This window comes from Mobula birostris, chromosome 9, assembly GCF_030028105.1.
Source record: "Mobula birostris isolate sMobBir1 chromosome 9, sMobBir1.hap1, whole genome shotgun sequence".
Classification (NCBI taxonomy): Eukaryota; Metazoa; Chordata; class Chondrichthyes; order Myliobatiformes; family Myliobatidae; genus Mobula; species Mobula birostris.
Window position 1 is genome coordinate 77,528,177 of NC_092378.1, and position 27,185 is coordinate 77,555,361.

General features: G+C 44.3%; 1 long non-coding RNA gene across 2 annotated transcripts in view; it reads right to left on the reverse strand.

Moving 5' to 3' along the window:
- Positions 1 to 509: 509 nt before the first annotated feature.
- LOC140203399 (uncharacterized) overlaps positions 510 to 27,185 on the reverse strand; it is a 38,354-nt gene continuing 11,678 nt past the window's right edge. For both annotated transcript variants that reach the window (XR_011887358.1, XR_011887359.1), the window contains 2 exons: positions 14,310 to 14,464; positions 510 to 1,205 (listed from right to left, as the gene is read on the reverse strand). This is a non-coding gene — a long non-coding RNA (uncharacterized lncRNA). The remainder of the gene's footprint in view (positions 1,206 to 14,309; positions 14,465 to 27,185) is intronic.

The window sequence follows — 27,185 nt, forward strand, 5'->3', positions numbered from 1 at the left end:
TCTTCTCGTTCTAACTGCTTCATTCAGAACTCATGTTCAGGCCTTAATTTTTCCATTTGCAGCTGCACTGCCTCCCCACCAGGTTTGCTCATAGACATTACCTCCAACTCCCCGTGGGGAAACACACCTTTAGATACATAATGTTCAACGATAGCTCTGCGCATCTCCGTTCTCCTCATTGTCGGCTTCCCCTTAAAAAGATTTAACCGTTTGGCAACAGTCGCCAATTCTGATTTCCTGGTATCCTCTAATGCCTCCAAGGTTGGCGCCTTTAGAAATTCCTCAGTCTCCATTTCTGCTGTTTGCCCTTTTTTTCTCTTTCGGGAATTTTAACCCAATGAATTTACCCAGTCCCAATTTTGGCGTTCAAAATCCCGGACGAGATCCCCACTTATGTTACGTACCCCGTAACTGGGTTGCCAAATCAGCAGAAATGGAAAATGTGTTGGAGTCTGTGATTACTAGGAATTAATAAAGTTTTATTAAAGAAATAAGTAATACAGTACACTAATCGCAAGGATATAAATGTGACAGGTTAGCAATGATAGTATACACAGAAATAGGGTAATAAGAATCAACCAAGCTCTGTTGCAGTCTAGGGGTAAAATGATCAGTCTTAAGTGAAGCAGAGTTCAGTTCAGTCTAATGCAGTTCGAAGTAATCGCTGTTGTTGTACTGTTGGAGAGAGAGCGAGAGAGAGAGAGAGAGAGAGAGAGAGAGTGAGAGATGCAGCTGGTTTCAGGCAAACCTTTTCTATGCCTTCTGTTCCATCTGTGGTCACCGACTGTGACCCCTCCGTTACGGATGCGATCGTTCTTCTGTGGTGAACCCGGCACCCAGGCAAGGGCAGACACACACCAGGTTCCCACCGATCGTACCTTTACATCCTGTGAACGTCTGACTGATTCCCGTGAACCGGTCCTCCAAACTCCCACCATCTTGTGGGGCACACTGCTCTGTCCAGGGTCTCGAGGCGTGTGTGTCCCGTGCCTTAGCAAACCTGCTATTTATATCCCCCTGCTGGGGTATCACCTGTCCACCAAACTTCAAACAGTTCAGGTTCAAAGCAACCGGCCTGTCGCAGACGCCAACATCGGAATTGTGTTTCTTTCTCGTTAATCTCTCTCTTCTCTCTTATTAGCATTTTGAATGTTTCACCATTGTCTTCCATTATCTCTCTCATTAGCAGCATCCGTCCTGCAGCTCTGCTTGGCGTCACACATGACAGTGCCAAAAAAGAATGATTAAAAGTCAGTGCTCACTTAGAATCACTGTTGTTACAGACCATAAACCAAGCCAGAAACCTTGGTGTTATGATGGACTCAGACTTAAATTTTTACTGTCACATTAAGACAATTACAAAGTCAGCCTACTACTATCATAAAAAATTGCAAGAGTTAAAGGGCGTATGTCTCATCAAGATCTAGAAAAACTCATCCACGCATTTATTTTTAGTAGGCTTGACTATTGTAATGACGTTTTCACAGGTCTCTGTAAAAAAAATCGCTCAGACGGCTGCAGCTCATTCAGAACACTTCTGCTAGAGTCCTCATTAAGACCAAGAAAGTTGAACACATCACTCCAGTTCTCAGATCGCTGCACTGGCTTTCTGTCCATCGGAGGATTGACTTCAAAATATTACTACTGGTTTATAAACCACGGAATGGTCTAGGGCCAAAATGCACCTCTGATATCTTGCTGCTTTATGAACCTTTCCCAGCTCCCAGTTCGTCTGAGGTGGGTCTGCTTACCGTCTCCAGGGTCAAAACTAAACATGGTGAAGCAGCTATTAGTTTCTATTCTCCACATATCTGGAATAACCTTCCAGAGGACCTGAAGTCTGCCCCAACTTTAAGCTCTTTTAAATCGAGGCTTAAAACATTTCTTTTTGCTGTAGCTTTTAATTAGAATCCCCTGCATGGTAACTTTTATTTATCATATCTACTTTTGTGCAATTTTATTCTTTTATATATCATCTGAAATTTGATGTTTGATTTTTATATCTTGTTCTATGTAAAGCACTTTGAACTGTCGTGTGTTTGAAAGGTGCTTTACAAATAAACTTGATTGCTTGCTAACTGATTCAACTTTTCCCTATAACTTAGGTCCTCAAGCCCTGACAACATCCTTGTTAATTTTCACTGTACTCTTTCAATATTATTTATATCTTTCCTGTAGGTAGGTGACTGAAACTGCATACAATACTTCAAATTAGGTCTTACTAATGTCTTATACAATTTCAACAAAACATTCCAACCTCTGGACTCAAAACTTGAAGAACACACAATGACCATTTAAAATACACCAAGTACCCCTGACAAAGTAAGAAAAAAAGGGAAACTTAACAGAAACCTACCCGGACAACTTACACAGAACTAAATCTTCTTCCGAGCCGAAGCCTCCTTTGAGCCAAAGCCTGACAGTCCCACTCCCACCACTGACCCACTCTCACCACTGGCCCACTCTCACCACTGGCCCACTCTCACCACTGGCCCACTCCCACCACTGGCCCACTCTCACCACTGGCCCACTCCCACCACTGGCCCACTCCCACCACTGGCCCACTCTCACCACTGGCCCACTCCCACCACTGGCCCACTCTCACCACTGGCCCACTCCCACCACTGGCCCACTCTCACCACTGGCCCACTCCCAACAATAGCCGCTCTACTTGTCCATTCTGTACGTTCATTTACTCCTCTCTGCGCTGCTCCTGCCACTGATTAGGCTGCCAGAATGACACCGAATGCCTGCGAATCTCTCCTTTTAAATGAGCGCTGTTGACCTGTGAGAAACCTCCTCATTGTGTGCTGCTCCCTCCACAGATTGGGCCGCTGGAATGATGCCTTTATTCCTTCTTCCAAGTGCATAATCATACTCTATATTCCATCTGCCGTTTCTTTGCCCATTCTCTTCATCTGTCTATCTGCAAATTCCTTGTCTCCTTAACACTCCCTGACCCTGCACCTAAGTAAAAAACAGCTGCTGTTATAAATCTACACCACAAACCTAACAACTAAATACAACATATTCAAGTTTTAAAATTTATTTTCCTATTATGCTCTTATTTATTACTGATCTTTAATTGCATGTGCTAAATATGTATTCATTTTCTAAGTTCAAAAGTTTCAGTTATACCAGTGATCTTACAGATTTGTACTGTACTAAAGCCATGAAGGACATGTGATGCAAAAGTGGAAAGGAACTCTAAATATTTTACTGGTGAGAATATCCTCTTAGCTCACCAGAGACCAAATGCCATTTTTGGAAGGTATACTGTATTTATGGCAAAATAATAAAGCAAAACTGAGTTTTATTTACAAAATGATAAAGTGGTTGCTTTGGTTGTAGGGAAGTGGAACTCTATGTTCAGACTCAGGTACCTGAAGTAAGTTCAGGAGAAGTTTTTTTTATACTAGAGCAGAACTGTGGTGCACTCTTGGGTCATCTTGATTTTTATTACTCTGAAAATATAAGGTGACTCTGAACTGAGTTTTACCTACTTGACACCAGATGCCAATTGGCTTCCAGTAATTCTCCCACTCCCCCTTCTGTCCTTTCTAGTCCCCTTTCTGGCTCCCCTCTTAGCACTTCGCTTCTCCTCAGCCACCCATCACTTCCTTTCCCTTCCTCCCATGATCCACTCTCCTTTCCTGTCAGAATCCTTCTACAGTCTTCAACCTCTTCCACCTAGCACCTCCCAGCTTCTCACCTCATTCCCCCTCCGCCGCCCACTTTTCCCTCACCTGGTTTCACCTGTCATCTTCTAGCTTGTACTCCATCCCCTACCCCTACCTTCTTATTCAGGCTTCTTCCCCCTTCCTTGCCAGTCCTGGTGAACAGTCTCGGCCCGAAATGTCAGTTGTTTACTTTCGCCCATTGATGCTGCCTGACCTGCTGAGTTCCTCTAGTATTTTTCTCCAGATCAGTAGTTTCTGAGCTACTCAAACCACCCCATCTGACACCAACAATCATTCTATGGTCAAAATCATGTATATCATATTTCTTACCCACCCTGATGTTTGGTCTGAACAACAACTGAACCTCTTCACCATGTCAGCATACCTTTATGCATTGAATTTGTAACATTCTGTTAAGATTTTTACTGTTAATGTTGTAGGATACTTCAGTTAGTAGCTTTCCGTAGAAGTAGAATGTCCTGCTGATAGCATGCTTGGGTTTTCGGCTAAAGATAAGGGGCTATGATGTTCAACTTAGGAATGTTGGTTTACCAATCAGGATGGTTGAATTGGGAGAAGGTTCTAGAGAGATTTGTGACAGACACTGGTGGGATTTGTGACAGACACTGTTGGAGTTTGTGGTTTTTTTAACAGGAGATGTAGAGAGGAGATCAGGAGAGGCAGCTGTAGGATTTGATCAACTGGAAGACGCGATTGCAAGTCGACGGATTCCAAAATGGGAAGTTCTACCTGTGACTGGTGAGGAGAATTCAGCACTGTAATGGTCATACCAAGATGTGCACATTTAGACTGGTTAAATTGTAACAGACCCTTTTTCTTTTCCTCTTAATGACTGGCTGATAAAGGTGAAATTAATAAATACACTTTATTTATATTTGTATGCAGTGTACATCTGTTATTTCTTGCCGATGGATAATTGTGTGTGGGCAGTATTTACACAGCATTCACTCAAATCGGGATTCAGTTAATCAAAACATCCTAACTTTCCTGTTTGGTTGGACCCAAATCATACCTACCCTAGATGTCTATTGTTTAAGAAAGTTGGTCTTCTCACTGCTGAGTTCAGTGGCTGTTAGCAGAACTGGTTAACGAGCCAAAAGTTTCCACATGAGCCCAGTGAAGGGGCTTCAAGTTGCTGCCACATGATTGGCTGATTAGACATCTGCCTTAATCAGCAGGTGTACAGGTGTACCTAATGAAGAGGCCACTGGGTGTATAAGTTCACTACTTTGCACAGGAAATGTATGTAATTGGAAAGAAGATTTGTAGTGTAAAAAATTGGTATTATATTAATTTTTAATCACAGAGTGGAAAATACAGAATTCTTTTCATTGATCTATCTAACAGGATGTGATTAGTGTGTTCAAAGAGGTACAAATCAATTCATTATATTGTGGAAGGAAAACATTCCACTGTGTCCCCTAAGTCCAATATTTCACATTTGGTACCCATACAGTATGTCCATCAAAAATCTACAGACCAAGTCCACAATCTTCTGGTATAGTAGTATTTGTGATTAGGTGAGATGAGAGTGAATATCTAGGTTAAATGCTATTATCCAAGGAACAGCTCTGGGACAGACTTGGTTGTGTTTAGGTCCATAGGGATGGTTTTGAGTACTGAGAGTGGAGTTAGGTTTAGGGAACAAGAGTGTGGACGAATAGAAGTCAGGTCGGAGTATAAGCCTGTATCGAAGGCCAGCGACGTGATGTGAGATATCCATGGTCAGATATCGGGCTGGCAAACCAACGAGGACAAGAGCTGATTTGCGAGTTGTTAGTGTGTTTCATGTTGGTAAGAGGCACGAGGTATTTGTGTTTGCAAGATCGGAGTTCTTGTTCTTGTGTTCGGGGGAAAGGAGACCAGACACGAGGCATCAGGAGAACATTCTGAAAGCTGGAATAAGAACACATGGGCTGGAATCTTGGAAATCCTTCAGCTTCAGGGTGATTACGTTACAGCACAGCTCAATGGATACGATTAAATATTCCTGTTCCAGCATTCTACAGCTGTGAGTCACAACTTCATCCAAGGTCTGTACAGTTAATAAAGATATTTTAGTGCAATTGAACAGTCTATCACTGTTTAAAACTGATGAAAACAATGCCAATTGTGGCCATACTTCTTCTCAAAGTCCTCGAAGGAAAGATGGCTTCTGGTCCAGGTTACAAGTGCATTTTAAAAAATGGGGTTTTTGACTCCGAATACTGACTTATTGCTGGCAAACATACAGTCTCTACTAAATAAAATTGATGACCTCAGACCTAGGGCACTGTATCAGAGGGACGTTAGGACAATGTGCATCCTTTGCTTCATGGACTCCTGGTTAACCCCTTCCATACTGGACGCAGTGATTCAGATTGACAGGTTTTCTATACACCGTCAGGATAGGATGTCATCTCTCAAAAGCAGGGGTGGAGGTGTCTGCCTCGTGATCAACTCCTCTTGGTGCACAAATGTGTCAGAGAGGTCCCAATTCTGCCCAGCAGACCTGGAACACCTCGCAATGCTGGCCATTTTACCTGCTGTGGAAGACGTCAGTGATCATTGGTAGCAGTACACATTCCACTTCAATGCCAATGCTGAACAGGTTCTAGATGATCTGAGCAACGTGATCAATGTGAATGAAACAGCACACCCTGATGCCTTCACCATCATTTTGGAGAATTTTAACCAGGCCAGCTTGAAAAGGTCACCAAATAATTACAATCAACAAATCACTTGTAATCCCAGGGAAAACAATACACTGGACTGCTGTTACACCATCACCAAGAATGCCTACTGCGCTATTCCACGCCCTCACTTCAGGAGGTTTGATCACCTGGCTGTATTTCTACTCCCTGAGTATAGGCAGAGACTGAAGACTGCTGCACCAGCAGTGAGGACAAAGAAGGTTTGGACAAGGGAAGCACAGGAGCGCCTACAGGACTGCTTTGCATCGGTGGACTGGACTGTATTCAGGGATTCATCATCAAACCTGGATGAGCATGCCACAGTTGTTATTGACTTCATTAAAACCTGCATGGATAAATATCTGCTTATGAAAACTTGCTGTATATTCCCAAATCAAAAGCCGTAGATCAGCCATGAGGTGCGTCATCCACTGATCTGTGGCATTTAAGCCTGGCGACCCAGGTCTATATAAGAAAACCAAGTATAACTTCTGGAGGGCTATTTCAAGAGTAAAGAAACAATTTTGAATGAGGGTGGAGGTGACATCAAATGTACAACAACTCTGGCAGGGTTTGTAAGCCATTAATTCCTACAAAGCGAAACCCAATAGCATGAATGGCAGTGACGTTTCACTACCAGATGAACTCAATGCCTTCTATGCCAGTCATCGAAAGGGAGAAGACGATCTCTGCTACCTGGTGACCCTGTGATCTCTGTCTCGGAAGCTGATGTCAGGCCGTCTTTCAGAAGAGTGAAGCCTCGCAAGGCAGCAGGCCCTGATGGAGTACCTGGTAAAGTGCTGAAAATTTGTGCCAATCAACTGGCAGGAATATTCAAGGACATTTTCAACCTCTTACAGCTACGACTGTAAGTTCCACCTACTTCAAAAGGGCAACAATTATACCAGTGCCCAAGAAGAATAATGTGAGCTGCCTTAATGACTATCACCCGGTAGCACTCACATCGACAGTGATGAAGTGCTTTGAGAGGTTGGTGATGACTAGACTGACCTCCTGCCTCAGCAAGGACCAGGTCCTATTGCAATTTGCCTATCGCCACAATAGGTCAATGGCAGATGCAATCTCAGTGGCTCTCCACATGGCCATAGATCACTGGGACAATGCAAACACCTATGTCAGGATGCTGTTCATCGAGTATAGCACAGTGTGTAACACCATCATTCCCACAGTCTTGATCGATGAGCTACAGGACCTGGGTCTCTGTAATTGGATCCTTGACTTCCTAACCAGAAAATCACAACCTGTCCGGATTGGAAATAACATTTCCTCCTCACTGATGATCAACACTGGTGCACCTCAGGGGTGTGTGCTTAGCCCACTGTTTTACTCTTCCTATACCCATGACTGTGGCTAGGCAAGGCTCAAATACCGTCTATAAATTTGCTGTCGATACAACCATTGGTGGTAGAATCTCAGGTGGTGACGAGAGGGCGTACAGGAGCAAAATATGCCAACTAGTGGAGTGGTGTCGCAGCAACAACCTGGCACTCAATGTCAGTAAGATCAAAGAACTGATTGTGGACTTCAGGAAGGGTAAGACGAAGGAGCACATACCAATCCTCATAGAAGGATCATAAATGGAGAGAGTGAGCAGCTTCAAGTTCCTGGGTGTCAGGATCTCTGAGGACCTAAACTGGTCCCAACATATTGATGCGGTTATAATGAAGGCAAGACAGGAGTTTGAAGAGATTTGGTTTGTCACCTAAAACACTCAGAAACTTCTATAGATGTGCTGTGGAGAGCCTGCACCACAGGCTGAATCACTGTCTGGTATGGGAGGGCTACTGCACAGGACCGAAAGAAGCTACAAAGTTGTAAAATTAGACATCTCCATCACAGGTACTAGTATTCAAAACATCTTCAAGGGGCAATGCCTCAGAAAGGTGGCATTCATTATTAAGGAACCCTGTCATCCAGGACATGTCCTCTTCTCGTTGTTACTGTCAGGTACAGAAACCTGAAGCCATGACTCAGCGATTCAGGAACAGCTTCTTCCCCTTTGCCATACGATCGCTAAATGGACATTGAACCCATGAGCACCACCTCACTTTTTTATATATTATTTCTGTTTTGCACTGTTTTAAATTTAATTATATATACTTCCTGTAATTGACTTACTTTTTTCTTTATTATCATGTATTGTATTGTACTGCTACTGCTAAATTAACAAACTTCATTACTTATGCTGGTGCTATTAAAACTGATTCTGATTCTAATGCGTTTGTTGCTTCTTGTCTGTCTGTCTGTTTGAGAGGGACGGATTAGGGATAGTCAGTATGGCTTCGTACATGTTAAGTTGTGTCTAACCAAACTTATAGAATTTGCAGAGGAAGTTACCAGTAAAGCTGATGATGGAAAGGCAGTGGGTGCTGCCGATAAGGTCTTTTTCAAGATGTTAGACAGGGTTCCAGATGGGAGGTTGGTTAAGAAGGTTCAGTTGCTTGGCATTCAAGATGAGGTATTAAATTGGATTAGGCATTTTCTTCAAAAGGGAAGCTGGAGAGTGGTAGTAGATGGTTGCCACTCTGTCTGGAGGCCTGTGACTAGTGGACTGCTACAGTGGTCGGTGCTGGGCCCGTAGTTGTTTGTCATCTATATCAATGATCTGGATGGTAATGTGGTAAGCTGGATCAGCAAATTTGTGAATGACACCAAGATTGAGGGGAGTGGGGGTGAAGTGGACTGCTTGAAAGGTTATCAAACTTTGTAACAGGATCTGGACACACAAAATATTCTGCAGATGCTGGGGTCAAAGCAACACACACAAAACGCTGGAGGAACTCAGCAGGTCGGGCAGCATCCGTGGAAATGAACAGTCAACGTTTCGGGCCGAGGCCCTTCGTCAGGACTGAAGAGGGAGGGGGCAGGGGCCCTATAAAGTAGGTGGAGTGTGGGAAGGAGAAGGCTCCCTATATATAACAAGATCTGGACCAGCTGGAAGAATGGGCTAAAAAATGACAGTTGGAATTTAACGCAGATAAATGTGAAGTGTTGCACTCTGGGAGGATAAACCAGGTTAGGGTTACACAGTGTGTGGTAGTCACTGAGGAGTGTAGTAGAACAGAGGGATCTGGGAATACAAATCCATAATTCCTTGAAAGTGGCATCATAGGTAGATAGGATCATAAAGAAAGCTTTTGGCACATTGATTTTCGTAAATGTAAGTATTTGGTACAGGAGTTGTGATGTTACATTGAAGTTGTATAAGACATTGCTAAGGCCAAATTTGGAGTATGATGTACAGTTCTGGTCAACTCCCTGCAGGAAAGTTATCATAAGATTGAAAGAGTGCAGGTAAAATTTACAAGGATGTTGTCAGGACTTAAGGAGTTGAGATAAAGGTTGAATAGATTAGAGCTTTATCAAATCTCCCCTCATTCTCCTGTGCTCCAGGGATATAGTATAGAAAATGATGAGAGGCATAGGTAGGGTAAATGCAAATAGTCCTTCCCTTGCTCCCACTTTCTTTCTATACCTTCTTCCCCCTTCTTTTCCAGTTCTGATGAAGGGTCTCAGCCCAAAATATTAATTCTATATTCACTTCAAAGATTTCAAAGGTACATTTAGTGTCAGGGAAACATATACAATATAAACCCTGAAATTCTTTTTCTTTGTAACCATCCACAAAAACAGAGGAGTGCACCAAAGAATGAATGACAGTTAAATGTTAGAACACCAAAACCCCCTCCCCAGCTCCCCCTCCCATGCCTAAGCAGCAGCAAAGCAATGATACTCCCTCCCCCACCAGCAAAAAAAAAGCATCAGTGCCCAACACCAAGCACTCAAGCATGCAGCAAAGCATCAATAAAGACACAGACGGAGTACCTCAAAGACTACTCATTCACCCAGTAATTTGACATACCATGGGCTGTCTCTCCCTAATAAGGGAAAAGTGAAGTCTCCGTTTCACAGCGAGAGGGGAGACATAACAAACAACTCGCTGATTTATATAACCATATAACAATTACAGCACGGAAACAGGCCATCTCGGCCTTTCTAGTCTGTGCCGAGCTCTTACCCTCACCTAGTCCCACCAACCTGCACTCACCCCATAATCCTCCATTCCTTTCCTGTCCATATAGTTGTCCAATTAAACGACAACATCGAACCTGCCTCAACCACTTCTCCTGGAAGCTCGTTCCACACAGCTACCACCCTCTGAGTAAGGAAGTTCCCCCTCATGTTACCCCTAAACTTTTGCCCTTTAACTCTCAACTCATGTCCTCTTGTTTGAATCTCCCCCATTCTCAATGGAAAAAACCCATCCACATCAACTCTATCTATCCCCATCATAATTTTAGATACCCCTATCAAGTCCCCCCTCAACCTTCTACGTTCCAAAGAATAAAGACCCAACTTGTTCAACTTTACTCTGTAACTTAGGTGATGAAACCCAGGTAACATTGTAGTAAATCTTCTCTGTACTCTCTCTATTTTGTTGACATCTTTCCTAAAATTCGGTGACCAGAACTGGACACAATACTTCAAATTTGGCCTTACCAATGCCTTGTACAATTTCAACATTACATCCCAACTCCTATACTCAATGCTCTGATTTATAAAGGCCAGCATACAAAAAGCTTTCTTCACCAACCTATCCACATGAGATTCTACCTTCAGGGAACTATGCACCGTTATTCCTAGATCCCTCTGTTCTACTGCATTCTTCAATGCCCTACCATTTACCATGTATGTCCTATTTTGATTAGTCCTACCAAAATGTAGCACCTCACATTTATCAGCATTAAACTCCATCTGCCATCTTTCAGCCCACTCTTCTAACCGGCCTAAATCTCACTGCAAGCTTTGAAAACCGACTTTATTATCCACAACTCCACCTATCTTAGTATCATCTGCATAGTTACTCATCCAACTTACCACCCCATCATCCAGATCATTTATGTATATTACAAATAACATTGGACCCACTACAGATCCTTAGGCACACCACTAGTCACCGACCTCCAATCTGACAAACAGATATCCACCACCACTCTCTGGCGTCTCCCATCCAGCCACTGCTGAATCCATTTTACTACTTCAATATTAATACCTAACGATTGAACCTTCCTAACCAGCCTTCCATATGGGAACTTGCCAAAGGCCTTACTGAAGTCCATATAGACAACATCCACCGCTTTACCCTCATCAACTTTCCTAGTAACCTCTTCAAAAAACTCAATAAGATTTGTCAGACATGACCTTCCACGCACAAATCCATGTTGATTGTTCCTAATCAAACCCTGTCTATCCGGATAATTGTATATACCATCCTAAGAATACCTTCCATCAATTTACCCACTACTGATGTCAAACTCACAGGCTGATAATTGCTAGGTTTACTCTTGGAACACTTTTTAAACAATGGACCCACATGAGCAATACACCAATCCTCTGGCACCATCCCCGTTTCTAATGACATTTGATATATTTCTGTCAGAGCCCCTGCTATTTCCACACTAGCCTCCCTCAAAGTCCTAGGGAATATCCTGTCAGGACCCGGAGACTTATCCACTTTTATATTCCTTAAAAGCTCCAGTACTTCCTCTTCTTTAATCATCATAGGTTCCATAACTTCCCTACCTGTTTCTCTTACCTTACCCAATTCAATATCCTTCTCCTTAGTGAATATTGAAGAAAAGAAATTATTCAGAATCTCCCCCATCTCTTTTGGCTCCACACATAGCTGTCCACTCTGATTCTCTAAGGGACCAATTTTATCCCTCACTATCCTTTTGCTATTAATATAATGGTAGAAACCCTTGGGATTTATTTTCACCTTACTTGCCAAAGCAAACACATATCTTCTTTTAGCTTTTCTAATTTCTTTCTTAGGATTCTTTTTACATTCTTTATATTCCTCGAGCACCCTATATTCTCCATGCTGCCTATATTTATTGTAGATAACTCTCTTTTTCCGAACCAACTTTCCAATATCCCTTGAAAATCATGGCTCTCTCAAACTTTTAACCTTTCCTTTCATCTTAACAGGAACATAAAGATTCTGTACTCTCAAAATTTCATCTTTAAATGACCAACATTTCTCTATTACATTCTTCCCATAAAACAAATTGTCCCAATCCACTCCTTCTAAATCCTTTTGCGTCTCCTCAAAGTTAGCCTTTCTCCAATCAGAAATCTCAACCCTGGGTCTAAACCTATCCTTCTCCATAATTATATTGAAACTAATAGCATTGTGATCACTGGACCTGAAATGCTCCCCAACACAAACCTCCGTCACCTGACCTATCTCATTCCCTAACAGGAGATCCAACACTGTCCCTTCTTTAGTTGGTACCTCTAGGTATTGCTGCAAAAAACTATCCTGCACACATTTTACAAACTCCAAACCATCCAGCCCTTTTACAGTGTGGGCTTCCCAGTCTATTTGTGGAAAATTAAAATCTCCCACAATCACAACCTTGTGCTTACTACAAATATCTGCTATCTCCTTACAAATTTGCTCCTCTAATTCTCGCTCCCCATTTGGTGGTCTATAATACACCCCCATAAGAGTTACTGCACCTTTCCCATTCCTCAATTCCACCCAAATAACTTCCTTAGATGAGCCCTCTAATCTATCCTGTCAGAGCACCGCTGTAATATTTTCTCTGACAAACAATGCACACCTCCCCCTCTTGTCCCTCCTATTTTATCACACCTGAAGCAACTAAATCCAGGAATATTTAGTTGCCAATCACACCCCTCCTGTAACCATGTTTCACTAATAGCTACCACATCATACTTCCAGGTATCAATCCATGCTTTAAGTTCCTCCACCTTTCTTATAATGCTCCTAGCATTAAAATAAATGCATTTAAGAAATTTTCCACCTCTTACTCTCTGTTTATCACTAACAGTGCAAACGACTTTGCTATTTTCTTTTTCTTCCTTCTCCCCTATATCTGTTCCTACGCTCTGGTTCCCCTCCCCCCTCGTATCTAGTTTAAATCCATTGGAGCCTCTCTAGCAAACCTACCTGCAAGAGTATTTGTCCCCCCCCAGTTCAGATGTAAACCGTCCCGCCGGAGCAGGTCCCACCTTTCCTGGAAAACTGCCCAATTATCTATAAATCTGAAGCCCTCCCTCCTGCACCATGTTTTCAGCCACGTGTTGATCTGTGCTATCTTACTATTTCTAAACCTGCCTGTACGTGGCACTGGTAGAAATCCTGAGATTGCTATCCTGGAGGTCCTGTCTTTTAACTTGGCTCCTAATTCCCTAAACTCTCCTTTAAGGACCTCCTCACTCTTCCTACCCACGTTATTGGTCCCTACATGGACCACAACATCTGGCTGCTCACCCTCCCTCTTGAGAATACTGAGAACTGAATCCGAGATATCACGGACCTTGGCACCAGGGAGGCAACAGACCATCCGCGATTCTCGATCTCTTCCACAGATCCTCTTATCTGTCCCCCTAACTATCGAATCCTCTATCACTACTGCTCTCCTCTTTTCCCTCCTTCCCTTCTGAGCTGAGGGTCCCATCTCGGTGCCAGAGATGCAGCTACTGCAACTTGTCCCTGTTAGGTCGTCCCCATCAACAGCATCCAAAACGATGTACTTATTATTGGTGGGAACAGCCACAGGGGTTCTCTGCTCATTCTGTCTATTCCCCTTCCCTCTTCTGACAGACACCCAGCTACCTGTCTCCTGAACCTGCAGCTCCTCTCTATTTCTGTCTCTGCCTCCCGAATGATCCGAAGTTCATCCAGCTCCAGCTCCAGTTCCCTAACTCGGTTTGTCAGGAGCTGCAGCTGAATGCACCTTTCGTAGGTGTACTTATCAGGGACAATTGTGCTCACCCTGACTTCCCACATCCTGCAAACGGAGCACTCAACTGCCCTAACTGCTGCCTCCATTACCTACTCCTAAGGTAATTAGATTTATTAAAGGAACTTATCCGGCCTTACCTCACTTGGAGGGAAGCTTGAAGGCAAGCTAATCTTCTAGGCTACATCCTTGGTGTATCGAATAATGGCCAGTTGTGAGACCCCGAGAGCGGGTCCCATTCCCGCAAAGAACCAAAGTCAGCATGGAACTCCAGATTAGGGTCTTCAAAAGAACCCTGAAAGGGAAAAGTAGAGATATTAAGGATAGAAATAGAGATATTAAGGATAGATATTAAGGTTTCCGAAGATGCAAGCAAAGGAGTTGCCGTTAGGTGACATTGTCTCCTAAGCTCCACCCCTTTGTTACCTTTCCATAGTTTTTACCTGACCTGCTGAGTTCCTCCAGAATTTTGTGTGCATTGCTCTGGATTTCCAACATCTGCAGAATCTCTTGTGTTTATGATGCCTGGAAACTGCACTGGATTAGACACTTATGTGGTGCCAGCCTTCCCCCACCCTACCAGGGACAGGGTTCCTTTTGTCCTCACCTACCACCCTAGACGCTTCTATGTCCAGCACATAACTCTCCAAACCTTTCGCCACCTCCAACAGGATCCTACCTCCAAACACGTCTTTCCCTCCCCCCTCACTTTCTGCTTCCGCTGGGGTCGCTTCCTAGGTGACTTCCTTATCCATTCATCCCTTCCCACTGATCTCCCTCCTGGCACTTATCCATACAAGCGCAACAAGTCCTAGGGAAATTGGGTGGTTGGGAGAGCGGGTGAAGTGAGAAGCTTTGGGGTGATAGGTGGATGGTATTATTTACAGGTATCTATGGGCATCATTTGTGTTTATAAAGAGGGTGGGGAATTCAAAGGAAGGAGTGACCTGGTAATGCAATGCAAGGAAACAGTCTCTATCTCAAGACAATTTACATAAAATGTCAATTGAAACTCAGACCAGGAATATTTTGTTAAGCAGACTTAAACAGAAGTATGGAACCAAGATGGGTCGGCAATGAATTCAATAAATGCCTCAATATCCTTGTCAACCAAACCCACAAGACAATCTAATTTTTAAACAGTTAATAGATATCTCAGAAACTTTCACAAAAATATGCATAAAGTTGATCTCTAACTCATGTAAAGGTGCCAACTAGAGATGCTTAATGGTCAGGTGTGTACAGTGGGAGTTTAGAAGAAGGAGAAGGGTTCTCATTGAATCCCATCGAATATTCAAACGTTCCAATAGTTTGGACATGGAGAGGATGTTTCCAATAGTGGGAGAGTGTAGAACTAAAGGGCACAGTCTCAGAATACAAGGACATCCCTTCAGAAAAAAGATGAGAAGGAATTTTTACAAACAGAGGGTTATGAATCTATGGAATTCATTGCCACGGATAGCTGTGGAGGGTATACAGTATTCAATGTGGAGGCAAAAATGTTCTTGATAAGTAAGAGCATCAAAGGTTACTGAAGAACTGAGGCCATGGGAGTGTAGAAACAGTTCTGCTATGTCTATGCAAATGTGGGAAATGTGGCCTTGGTCTGTGAATGAAAATGTGAGTACTGGGGTACATGTGTATCAAAGGCATTGTTGGATCTGGGGTCACCGGTGTAGCAAAGGGACTGTGGGAAATGGGAGCCTTGTGTGTTAAAGGGAGTGTGCAAACCAGTGCTCTATTGAGCCATAGAAATTGTGGGAAATTTGCACTGGTGTCTCAAAGGGAGTGTAGGAACTGGGATCTGGTGCATTAAAGGAACTGTAGGAACTCCGTCAAATGGAGCACGAGAACTGGGTCTCTGGTATGAAAACTGAGTGTGGGAACTGGTGTTCTGGTGCATCAAGGGGAGTGTGGTAATCAGATTTCTGGAATTTTCAAAGGGGGTGTGGAAACTGAGTCTCTCGTGCATTGCAAAGATTGTATATACTGTGGCAGTGTTGTGTCAGAGAGAGTGGGAGCTAGGGTTCTGGTGTGTCAAAGGGAGTGTGGGAAATGGGGTTCTGGTGTGTCAAAGGGAGTGTGGGAAATGGGGTTCTGGGGTGTCAAAGGGATTGTGGGAACTGGGGTTCAGGTGTGTCAAAGGGATTGTGGGAAATGGGGTTCTGGGGTGTCAAAGGGAGTATTGGAAATGGGGATCTGGGGTGTCAAAGTGAGTGTGGGAAAAGGGGTTCTGGGGTGTCAAAGGGAGTGTGGGAAATGGGGTTCTGGGGTGTCAAAGGGATTGTGGGAACTGGGGTTCAGGTGTGTCAAAGGGGGTATGGGAACTGGGGTTCTGGGGTGTCAAAGGGAGTATTGGAAATGGGGATCTGGGGTGTCAAAATGAGTGTGGTAAAAGGGGTTCTGGGGTGTCAAAGGGAGTGTGGGAAATGGGGTTCTGGTGTGTCAAAGGGATTGTGGGAAGTGGGGTTCTGGGGTGTCAAAGGGAGTATTGGAAATGGGGATCTGGGGTGTCAAAATGAGTGTGGGAAAAGGGGTTCTGGTGTGTCAAAGGGATTGTGGGAAATGGGGTTCTGGTGTGTCAAAGGGATTGTGGGAAATGGGGTTCAGGTGTGTCAAAGGGAGTGTGGGAAATGGGGTTCAGGTGTGTCAGAGGGAGTGTGGGAACTGGGGTTCTAGTGTGTCAAAGGGAGTGTGGGAACCCGGATATGGTTGTGTCAATGGGAGTGTGAAAACTAGGTTTCTAAACTTTCAAAGGGAGCGTGGGAAATGAGTATTGTGTGTGTCAAAGGGAAGTTGGGAACTGGTGTTCTGGTGCGTCAAAGGCAGTGTGGGAATTGTGCTTCCTATGTTTCAATGGGAAGGTTTGAACTGGGGTCCCGGTATACTAAAATGGAGCATGAGAACTGGGGTTCTGTTGTTTCAGAGAGTGTGGGAACTGGGATCCTGATGTGTCAAAGGGACTGTGGGATCCAGATCTCAGTTGTGTCAAAGGGAGTGTTGAAAGTGGGTTTCTAATTTCCCCCGGGATGCATAAAGTATGACTATGACTAAAATTTCTAAGGGGGTACGGGAAATGAGTCTTGGTGTGCCAAAGGGGTTGTGGAAATTGGTATCCTGATGTGTCAAAGGGCGTGTTGGAACTGGGGTTCTGGTGTGTCAAAGCAGCATTTGTCATCAAGGACCCTTACCATGCAGGACAAGCTCTCTCCTCACTACAGGCATCAGGCAGGAGTTACAGGAGTCTTAGGTCTCGCATTACGGACAGTCATATCACCATCAGACTCCTGAACTCATGTGGATAACTTCAGTCAGCTCAGCTCTGAACTGATTCCACAACCTATGGATTCCCTTTCAAGGACTCTACAGCTCATGTTTTCAGGATTATCTATCTATCTATCTATTTGTCTGTCTGTCCATCTGTCTATCTGTCTATCTACTTATCTGTATATCTCTCTATCTATTTATTTATCTATTTATCTGTTTGTCTATTTTTGTATTTGCAGTTTGTCTTCTTTTGCAAGTTGGTTGTTTGTCAGTCTTTGCGTGTCACTATTCATTGATTCTATTGTACTTCTTTGTTTCCTTTAGGAAAATCTCAAGGTAATATATAATGGCATTATATGTACTTCGATAATGTATTTACTTTGAACTTCTTGTCTGTGAAGAGCTTCAGCATTATGCTGCTGTCCTTTCTACGCATAATCCTCTAATGCAGGACAACACACTGTGGGAAATGATTGCATGAATCCTCTGTACTGGCTGGATGCATTACCATGACAACACTGGACTTGATTAAAATTGCATTAAGGATTTCAAAACCAGCGGATCCTTGAGAACTTGCTTAGAAAGTGCATGGAGGGTGGCCATGAAAGAGATAAGAATTCTTTGCAGTGGTGATGCAGCTGTGAGGAAAAGCTATAAATTATCTTTCTTATCCTTTTTTGATGCATAACACACGCGCGATGCTCTTACCCAATGGAATTCATTAAATTGAAAAATCTAAATTGCTAAACTGACAAAAAAAGATACTGACAGTGTTATATCTCTTTACACTTGGAATACCGAGTACATAGCAAGTAACATGACGAAGTGTGGACAAATGCTTTGAGAATATCCGATGCACTAAGGTGAAATTGAATCATCAAGTTCAAGTTTTCAGATGAGAGCCAGCTGCAGCTTCTAACACACCGCTATAAGGAGATGGAACTGGAACTGGAAGAATTCCGGATCACTCGGGAGGCTGAGGGGGTGGTAGGCAGGATGTACAGAGAAGTAGCTATACACAAGGTGCAGATACAAGAAACTGGTTGACAGTCTGGTGGGTGAAAGGAGCTACAGAGTACCCCTGTGGCCATCCTCCTCAACCACTTTGGATGATCTAGCAGAGGAAAGTCACCAGAGTCAGGGCTCTGGCACTCAGTCTGGCTCTATGGTTCAGAAGGGAAGGGGAGAGAAAAGGAGCTGTGGTGATAGGGATTTGTTAGTTAGGGGGAACAGAAAGAAGTTTCTGTGGATGAGAACAAGATTCCCAGATGGTATGTTGCCTCCAGGGTGCCATGTTCTGGGGCATCTTGGATCACGTCCTCTGCATTCTTAAATGGGCAGAGTGAAGAGCCAGAGTTTACTCTGCACATGGCTAGCAATGACATAGGTGGGAAGAGGGATGAGGTTCTGCGAAGTGAGTTCTGGGAGTTAGCTACCGAGTTAGGACCTCCAGAGTTGTGATCTCAGGTTGCTACCCATGCCGTATGGTGAGGTCAGAAACAGGAAGATCGTACAGTGGAACATGTGACTAAGGAGCTGGTGTAGGAGGGAGGGCTTTAGATTTTTGGATAATTGGGCTGTCTTTCAGGGAAGGTGGGACCTGTACAAAAGATATAGTTTGCACCTGAACTGGAGAGGGACAAATAGTGGGAAGGTTTGCTTGTGCTGCACAGGGGGAGGTTAAACTAGAGTTACAGGGGGATTGGAACCAGAGTGCCAGAACAGATAGTGAAGTGAATACGGAGACAGATGTTGTTAAGACCTCAGACAAAGTCAGGAATTAAAAAGGTTCCGTGTTGTGTATATTTCAATGCAAGAAGGCAAGGTAGATGAGCTTAGGACATTGATCAACCAATGGAATTATGATATTGTACCCATTAATGAGATTTGATTGGTGGAGGGGCAGGACTGACAACTCAGTATTCTGGGATTCTCTTGTTTGAGATGTGATAGAGTGGGAGAGGTTAAAGAGGGAGTCGTGGTGTTACTAGTCAGGGGGTCTTGAGAGTGTGAAATGAACTGCCAGTGCAAGTGGTGCTTGTGAGCTCAATTTCAATATTTAAAAGAAGTGTACATGGATAGCAGGAATATGGATGGCTGGAGTCTGGGTGCAGGCTGATGGGATTCGGCAGTTTAAATTGTTTGGCTTGAACTAGATGGGCAGAAGGGCCTGTTTCTGTGTTGTACTTCTCTATGATTCTATGACCCTCTGAATGAGACAGGGCAAGTGACAGAAATTTGTGTGGCAGAACCCTTAGCATCTAGTGATGATCATGCCATTAGTTTCAAAGTAAATACAGAAAATGATTGGTCTGGTCTGTGGGGGTTGAAATTCTGAATTGGAGAAGTACTAGTTTTGATGGTATCAGAAAGGAGATGACAAGTGTGGAGTGGGAAAGGGTATTTTTGGTAAGAGGGAGGCCTTGAAACATGAAATTTGGAGAGTACTATATCAACCATCAGGATGATAATGTGGTAACATGAATCAGCTAATTTACTGATGACTCCAAGTTTGGGGGTGTACTGGACAGTGAGAAGACTATCAGGCTTACAGAGGGGTCTGCATCAGCTGAAATAATGGGCTGAAAATGCCAGATGGAACTTAATGCAAACAGAACCGAGGTGTTGCACTTTGGTGGGACTAACCAGGGTAGGTCTTAGTGTGGCAATGTGGTGGAGGTTCATAATTCGTTGAAAGTGGTGTCACAGTTACATAGGGTCATAATATCACAATGGGGGAGTGCTTGGAGCAGGGGTGAACCCAAATGCGAGACACAGACACTGAAGTACAAGGACCAGGACTTGACTACAGTAGGGACATGACAGGATACAGACAAGGAGCAGGGACAAGAACACAGACTTGGGCTAGGACATGGATTAGACACAGGCAACCCCGACAAGGAACTATGAACTAGGAGCCTGCGCTTGTACTCCTGGCAAAGAAACTGGCCAAGGACCCAGGACCTGGGTCTTGCTTCAGGCTTGGACCCCAGAACTAGGCAAGGACATGACATGGCTTCAGGACAGGACATGGCTGGGGTCATGGGCTGCGGGATCCTCGAGGCCTGGGGTCTTGGAGCTTGGCTGCGGGATCCTCGTCTTGAAATGCGGAGGCTGATAACTCGGAGGCTGGAGCTCAGAGACAGACTAGGAACTGTACATCAACATAGAGCCGGGACTTATCCTTCAGAAAGCCAGGACTCATCTTTAACACAACACCAAGGTGGGACAGGTCCACCTGTTGGGTAATGGCAGAACAGCCAGACTTACCCAACAGAGGCAAAGACAAGACAAGACAGATCCCCCCGCAGGGCAATGGCAGAACAGCCTGGCTTACCCCACAAAAGCAAGGACAAGACAAGACAGATTCCCCCCACAGGGCAACAGTTAAACGGCCTGACTTACCCAAGGAGGCGAGGACAAGACAAGACAGGAACCCTCGCAGGGCAACAGCAGAACGGCCTGACTTACCCCACAGAGGCAAGGACAAGACAAGACAAGACAGATCCCTCCGCAGGACAATGGCAAAACAGCCTGACTTACCCCATGGAGGCGAGGACAAGAAGAGACAAACACCAAAGAGCAGACAGTTCCATCTCTGCTTCAGGGTAGCTCTGAGCCTCAGTTTGGCCGGCAACTTCAGCTGGCGATGGAAACAGCTGGATCCCTACCTAGCTCAGATTGGCTGGCACCCACTCAGCTGGCCCAGGAAACAGCCAAATCCATACCGCAAAGACAGCTCCGACTACCGACAGCAAAGCTCCATAAGGGGATGGTTCCGTAATGCGGCCTAAAGATGGAAGTGACCACTCTAGCCTTCCACCAGCAAGTTGCTCCCGGGGATCTTGACAAGACAAACCAGCAGCTCACACTTGACCCCAAGGCTACTTATATTCCAAGTCCCAAGATGGGAATCAGGTGCGTATGATTAACCCAACCGAAACAACTGGAAGCCCAAACAACAGGAATTCTGCAGATGCTGGAACTTCAAGCAACACACATAAAAGTTGCTGGTGAACACAGCAGGCCAGGCAGCATCTCTAGGAAGAGGTACAGTCGACGTTTCAGGCCGAGACCCTTCGTCAGGACTAACTGAAGGAAGAGTGAGTAAGGGATTTGAAAGTTGGAGGGGGAGGGGGAGATCCAAAATGATAGGAGAAGACAGGAGGGGGAGGGATGGAGCCAAGAGCTGGACAGGTGATTGGCAAAAGGGATACGAGAGGATCATGGGACAGGAGGTCTGGGAAGAAAGACAAGGAGGGCGGGGAGGGAACCAGAGGATGGGCAAGGGGTATATTCAGAGGGACAGAGGGAGAAAAAGGAGAGTGAGAGAAAGAATGTGTGTATAAAAGTAAGTAACAGATGGGGTACGAGGGGGAGGTGGGGCATTAGCGGAAGTTAGAGAAGTCGATGTTCATGCCATCAGGTTGGAGGCTACCCAGACGGAATATAAGGTGTTGTTCCTCCAACCTGAGTGTGGCTTCATCTTTACAGTAGAGGAGGCCGTGGATAGACATGTCAGAATGGGAATGGGATGTGGAATTAAAATGTGTAGCCACTGGGAGATCCGGCTTTCTCTGGCAGACAGAGCATAGGTGTTCAGCAAAGCGGTCTCCCAGTCTGCGTCGGGTCTCGCCAATAAATAAAAGGCCACATCGGGAGCACCAGATGCAGTATATCACCCCAGCCGACTCACAGGTGAAGTGTTGCCTCACCTGGAAGGACTGTTTGGGGCCCTGAATGGTGATAAGGGAGGAAGTGTAAGGCTGGAAGCCCGGAGTCCTGAGTCCATAGACCGGACCGTGAACCGGAATGCGGACTTCACAGACCGGACCATGACATATAAGGAAAGTTTTTGGGACATTGGCCTTCATAAATCAAAATATTGAGTTCAGGAGATGGGATGTTATGTTGAAGGTGTACAAGAAATTGCAGAGGCCTAATTTGGAATATGTTAGAACTTTATTCTTTAGAATGTGGAAAATTGAGAGGAGATTTGATTGAGGTATACAGAACTATGAGTGGTATAGATAGGGTGAATGCAAGCAGGCTTTTTCCACTGAGGTGAGACTGGAACTAGAGGTCATGGGTTAAGGGTGGTAGGTGCAATATTTAAGGGCAACATGAGAGGGGACTTCTTCAACAGAGAGAGGTGAGAGTGTGGAACGAGCTGCCAGCAGAAGTGATGGATGTGATTTGGTTTCAGTGTTTAAGTGAAATTTGGATAGGTAGATGGAAGCGAGGCATATGGAGGGCAATGGTCCGGAAGCAGGTCGATGGGAGTAGGCAGTTTAAATGGTTCAGCTCAGACTAGATGGGGCAAAGGGCCTGTTTCTGTACTGTAGTTTTCTCTGATTGAGTGACTATGACAACAGTGATGCCTCACCAACAACGGTGATGAGACAGCGTACGTATGAGTGCAAGAACAATAATTTGAGACGCAATGTGGACAAGACCAAAGAGTTGATTGTGGAATTTAGGAAGGTGAAGGCTGACCACTCCTCATTGCACACACTTGGCTTCTCCATTAAGAGTTCAACAGGCACATTTAATGTCAGAGAAATGTATACAATATACATCCTGAAATTCTTTTTCTTTGCAAAGGAACACATTATAGTGCACATTATAAATGATCTCACCTGGTCTCCCAATGTCACATAACAGGAAGGGGACAATAACTCTACTGGATGTTTTTTATAGACCTCCTAATAGTAACAGGGACATCGAGGAGCAATAGGGGGACAGATTCGGGAAAGGTGTAATAATAACAGGGTTGTTGTGATGGGAGATTTTAATTTCCCAAATATTGATTGGTATCTCCCTACAGCAAGGGGTTTAGATGGGGTGGAGTTTGTTAGGTGTGTTCAGGAAGGTTTCCTGACATGATATGTAGATAAGCCTACAAGAAGAGAGGCTGTACTTGATCTGGTATTGGGAAATGAACCTGGTCCGTGTCAGATCTCTCAGTGGGAGAGCATTTTGGAGATAGTGATCACAATTCTATCTCCTTTACCATAGCATTGGAGAGGGATAGGAACAGACAAGTTAGGAAGTGGTTAATTGAAGTAAGGGGAAATATGAAGCTATCAGGCAGGAACTTGGAAGCATAACTTGGGAACTTATGTTCTCAGGTAAATGTGACAAATGTTCAGGGGATATTTGTGTGGAGTTCCGCACAGGTACGTTCCAATGAGACAGGGAAAGGATGGTAGGGTACAGGAACTGTGGTGTACAAAGGCTGTTAAAAATTTAGTCAAGGAGAAAAGAAAACCTTAAGAAAGGTTCAAAAAACTAGGTAATGATAGAGATCTAGAAGAGTGTAAGGCTAGCAGGAAGGAGCTTAAAAATGAAATTAGGAGTGCCAGAAGGGGCCATGATGAGTAGGATTAAGGAAAATCCCAAGGCATTCTACAAGTATGTGAAGAGCAAGAGGATAAGACGTGAAAGAATAGGGTGACAGTAGAAAAGTGTGTATGGAACTGGAGAAGATAGTGGATATACTTAATGAGTAAACAACAGGAATTCTGCAGATGCTGGAAATTCAAACAACACACATCAAAGTTGCTGGTGAACGCAGCAGGCCAGGCAGCATCTCTAGGAAGAGGTGCAGTCGACGTTTCAGGCCGAGACCCTTCGTCAGGACTAACTGAAGGAAGAGTTAGTAAGAGGTTTGAAAGTGGGAGGGGGAGGGGCAGATTCAAAATGATAGGAGAAGACAGGAGGGGGAGGGATGGAGCCAAGAGCTGGACAGGTGATTGGCAAAAGGGATATAAGAGGATCATGGGACAGGAGGTTTGGAGAGAAAGACAAGGGGGGGGGAACCAGAGGATGGGCAAGGGGTATAGTCAGAGGGACAGAGGGAGAAAAAGGAGAGTGAGAGAAAGAATGTGTGCATAAAAATAAGTAACAGATGGGGTACGAGGGGGAGGTGTGGCATTAGAGGAAGTTAGAGAAGTCGATGCTCATGCCACCAGGTTGGAGACTACCCAGACGGAATATAAGGTGTTGTACTTAATGAGTACTTTGCTTCAGTATTCACTATGGAAAAGGACCTTGGTGATTGTAGAGATGACTTACAGCAGACTGAAAAGCTTGAGCATATAGACATTGAGAAAGAGGATGTGTTGGAGCTTTTGGAAAGCATCAAGTTGGATAAGTCGCCGGGACTGGATGAGATATACCCCAGGCTATCATGGGAGGCAAGGGAGGAGATTGCTGAGCCTCTGAAAATGATCTTTGCATCATCAATGGGGACAGGAGAGGTTCCAGAGGATTTTTAGGGTTACAGATGTTGTTCCCTTATTGAAGAAATGGAGTAGAGATAGCCCAGGAAATTATAGAGCAGGGAGTCTTACTTCAGTGGTTGATATGTTGATGGAGAAGATCCTGAGAGGCAGGATTTATGAACATTTGGGGAGGTATAATATGATTAGGAATAGTCAGCATGGCTTTGTGAAAGGCAGGTCATGCTTTATGATCCTGATAGAATTTTTTGAGGATGTGACTAAACACATTGATGAAGGAAGAGCAGTAGATGTAGTGTATATGGATTTCAGCAAGGCATTTGATAAAGTACCCCTTGCAAGGCTTATTGAGAAAGTAAGGAGGCTTGGGATCCAATGGGAAATTGCTTTGTGGATCCAGAACTGGCTTGCCCACAGGAAACAAAGAGTGGTTGTAGATGGGTCTTATTCTGCATGGAGGTCGGTGACCAGTGGTGTGCCTCAGGGATCTGTTCTGGGACGCCTTCTCTTTGTGATTTTTATATATAACCTGGATAATGAAGTGGAGGGATGGGTTAGTAAATCTGCTGAAGACACAAAGGTTGGGGGTGTTGTGGATAGTGTTGTGGATACTGTCAGAGCTTACAGCAGGACATCAATAGGATGCAAAACTGGGCTGAGAAGTGGCAGATGGAGTCCAACCCAGATAAGTGTGAGGTGGTTCATTTTGGTAGGTGAAATATGATGGCAGAATACAGTTTTAATGCTAAGACTCTTGGCAGTGTGGAGGATCAGAGAGATCTTGGGGCCCAAGTTCATCGGACACTCCATGCTCCTGCACAGGTTGACTGTGTGGTTAAGAAGGCATACGGTACATTGGCCTTCATCAACTGTGGGATACGATAGGATCTTTTAAGAGACTCCTGGATAGGTACATGGAGCTTAGAAAAATAGAGGGCTATGGGTAACCCTCAGTAATTTCTAAAATAAATACATGTTCGGCACGGCATCGTGGGTCGAAGGGCCTGTATTATGCTGTGGGTTTTCTATGTTTCTACCACGTCTTCCGGTCAAGAAAGCACAGTAACACCTCCTCTTCCTGAGGAGATTGAGGCATGTGAAGCTTCACCCAAGCCCCTACCGTTTTAACTCTATTTTTTTGCAGCATCAATGAGAGTGGTCTGACCAGCTGCATCAATATCTGAAATGGGAATTGCAACATACCTCACCACAAGTCCCTGCAAAAGTTTGCAAGGACTGCTGAGAGGATCATCAGGGTCTCTCTTCCATACACTGGACACACTTATCAGGAGTGCTGTGTACACAGGGCTCTCAGCATTGTCAGAGATCACTCCCATCCATCCAACAATTACTTTGATCTCCTTTCATCTGACAGGTGGTTCTGTAGCACTAGGACAAGAATTGTTAGGATGGCAGACAGCTTCTTCTCCCGGGCTGTACATCTACTGAACTCCTTGCCACACCCAGGTCTCATCACGTATGAAGTGCCAGTAGCGTTATACTTGAACTTACGAGGGGTGATTGATAAGATCGTGGCCTAAGGTGGAGGGAGTCAATTTTAGAAAACCTAGCACATTTATTTCTCAACATAGTCCCCTCCTACATGTACACACATAGTCTAGTGGTGGTGGAGCATACGGATCCCTACTTTGGAGAAGTGGTCCACAGCAGGGGTGATTGATAAGTTCATGGCCTAAGGTAGAAGGAGATGAGTTATGGACTTCAAACTTACTGCATTATCACTCAAAGCGTTAAACTGCATGTGCATGTAATGAAAGCATCTTGAATCTCCAGGCGGTCCACAGCAGGGGTGATTGATAAGTTCATGGCCTTGGGTGGAAGGAGATGAGTTATACAGCTCTTGTTACATGCACGTGCAGTTCAATTCTTTGAGTGAAAATGCAGAAAGTTTGAAGTTAATAACTCATCTCCTTCTACCTTAGGCCACGAACTTATCAATCACCCCTGCTGTGCACCACTTTCTGGAGGTCCAAAACGCCAACTTCTACAAAGAAGGAATCTGTATGCTCCACGACCACTGGACTCAGTGTGTAAATATAGGAAAGGTAAATGTGCTAGGTTTTCTAAAATTGACTCCTTCTACCTTAGGCCACAAACTTATCAATCACCCCTCATAAATAACAGCTAACTTCCTGATGAACATACTTTTGTCCGGAAAGGATTGATGGCAGCACCCGACTCAGGTTCAATTGCTTCTATCTGCAAGTTGTGCATAAAAAAACAGGCGGCAATGGATGCAGTCTTTTGCTGAAATGCTCAAACAGGAAAATAGTGAAATGCCTTTTCACTGCTAACCTCGGCCAGGAGCTTTCAATTCCACACTACCAGGTTCAGGAACAGTTACAATGGACAGAATTTCTTTTCATAAGTGTTGCTTCCTCAGAATTTTTTTTTGATTAAGGTAGACTGCTTGAAGCTGAATGCAAATGTAATTTCAGATTACTTGTTTCACATAGGAATTTGGAGAAGCAGCAAATTTGCAGA